Source organism: Austrofundulus limnaeus, unplaced genomic scaffold, assembly GCF_001266775.1.
Source record: "Austrofundulus limnaeus strain Quisiro unplaced genomic scaffold, Austrofundulus_limnaeus-1.0 Scaffold1227, whole genome shotgun sequence".
NCBI lineage: Eukaryota > Metazoa > Chordata > Actinopteri > Cyprinodontiformes > Rivulidae > Austrofundulus > Austrofundulus limnaeus.
The window spans coordinates 30,406-32,958 of NW_013953629.1; positions in this window are offsets into that span (position 1 = coordinate 30,406).

A 2,553-nucleotide genomic window follows, 5' to 3' on the forward strand; every position below is an offset into this window, starting at 1 on the left:
ATTCATCAGGTTTCATGGATAAATATAACTGAGTATCATCAGCATAACAATGGAAATTTATCCCATGCTGTTTAATAACTTTACCTAATGAAAGCATAAAGTAAAGAGGATTGGTCCAAGCACTGAACCTTGAGTAACTCCATGACTAACTCTGGTGTTAGAAGAAGATTCATTAACAAACTGAAATCTATCAGTTAAATAAGTCTCAAACCATTTTAGAGCTGTTCCTGTAATCCCAATATCAAGTTCAAGTCTACGTAATAAAATGTTGTGATCAACTTTATCAAATGCAGCACTGAGATCTGACAGGACAAGAATGGACACAAGTCCACTTAGTAACTTTAACCAGTGTTGTTTCTGTGCTATGATGAGCTCTAAACCCTGACTGAAACTCCTCATATAGATTATTTCTATCCAGATGTTCACATAATTGATTTACAACTAATTTCTCCAGAATTTTTGAGATGAWTGGGAGATTAGATATAGGTCTGTAGTTGGCCAGAACTCCTGAATCAACATCAGGTTTCTTAAGTAAAGGTTTAATTACAGCAACCTTAAAGCTCTGCGGCACAAAATCATTTATTAAAGATAAATTAAGTACATCTAAAATATAAATATTAATTAAGGGAAATGCTTCTTTGAACAGTCTGGTTGGGATGGCATCTAGCAGACATGTTGATGGTTTGGATGAAACTATTATTTTAGATAATTCAGAGCTCAACAGGACAAAAACTGTCCAGACATAAATCAGGTTGTTGTGACACTAAAGCTGCCTCATCTGACAGAGAATCAGAGACAGTAACAGGAAGTTTGGTATGAATTGTATTCATTGGGTAATAAAGGAGAAGCAGCAGAGAGGTGTGTAAGACTACAACTCTGCTTCCTAGTCTGGACCCTGGATTGTCAATAAGTTCTGTGGTCGACGGCTCCAGTCAGGATGGGATGGATGCCATCTCTCTGCATCAGACCAGGTTTCCCCCAGAAAGAAATCCAGTTATCCACGTAGTCAACGTTGTTTTCAGAACACCACTTAGATGCCCAGTGGTTAAATGAAGACATGCGACTAAACAAGTCATCACTGGTCAGGTTAGGGAGGGGGCCAGAAAAAACTACAGAGTCTGACATCGTCTTTGAAAAGTTACAGACTGAAGCAACGTTAATTTTAGTAACCTCCGATTGATGTAACCGAGTGAATCACAAACTTACTGTACCTAGCATTAGCATTAGCATTAGCTAGTAGCTTCAGATAGGACTCAATGATACCCGCTCTGGCTCCTGGAATACATTTAGTCATGGCCGTTGGTGTCCATAAATCCAGGTTTAGGTCTATGGAGCTGCCAATGACCAGGGTCTGTTTCTGGACCGGACTGTCGCTGAGTGGGGAGAAGAGATTAGAGACATGAACGGACAGCAGGACACTGTCTGTCTCCACCTTCAGTCTCTGCAGCAGGACACTGTCTGTCTCCACCTTCAGTCTCTGCAGCAGGACACTGTCTGTCTCCACCTTCAGTCTCTGCAGCAGGACACTGAGGTCTCAGGTTCTTCACTTGTTTACTTTGTTCTGATTGTCAGTATTTTTATTTAATATTTTTTTAATCAAAATCTATATCAAAGTCAGATTTTTGGTCTTTTGTCCAAACCTGTCTGCCTGTCTTATTAAGAGAACTGGAAAAGTATTAAATAGCATTGTGAGGTTGAAAGTACACGAGTACTTGTGAGTATTATTTGTGGTTAGGTCAGACTCCAGTCGTCAATCATCTGGTTCATCAGGACTTGGTCGGGTCTGGATCAGGTCCAGACTGATAAAAAGACAAACATGAGGACAGAAACCAGCCAAACTAATAATGTGAGTCAGGACTTCAGCTGGTTCAGGTCAGCATGTCTCCGAGTGTCTCTGACCCAGCAGGAAGCAGGAAACAGGAAGTGAAAGCAGGAGATCACGACGCTCCTCAGTCAGAACCTGATAGGGTTCAGTAGAGATGATGTCATTAAAACCAGAATCCATCATCCTGATCCTGTGTGCGGGAAAACAGAACCTGCTGCTGGACCACAGAACCTGCTGCTGGACCACAGAACCTGCTGCTGGACCAGTCTCTGAGGTTCAGGTTTTATCACCTCCTCCAGACTGATGAGCATCAACAACTCTTCCTCTGAGGGTTTAGGAGGCTCACGGGTTGAGACCTGTCCAGGTGTCTCCGTGAAGGACTGAGACTGGTCCAGGTGTCTCTGTGAAGGGCTGAGACCTGTCCAGGTGTCTCTGTGAAGGGCTGAGACTGGTCCAGGTGTCTCTGTGAAGGGCTGAGACCTGTCCAGGTGTCTCTGTGAAGGGCTGAGACTGGTCCAGGTGTCTCTGTGAAGGACTGAGACTGGTCCAGGTGTCTCTGTGAAGGACTGAGACTGGTCCAGGTGTCTCCGTGAAGGACTGAGACTGGTCCAGGTGTCTCTGTGAAGGACTGAGACTGGTCCAGGTGTCTCCGTGAAGGACAGAGACTGGTCCAGGTGTCTCCGTGAAGGACAGAGACTGGTCCAGGTGTCTCCGTGAAGGACAGAGAC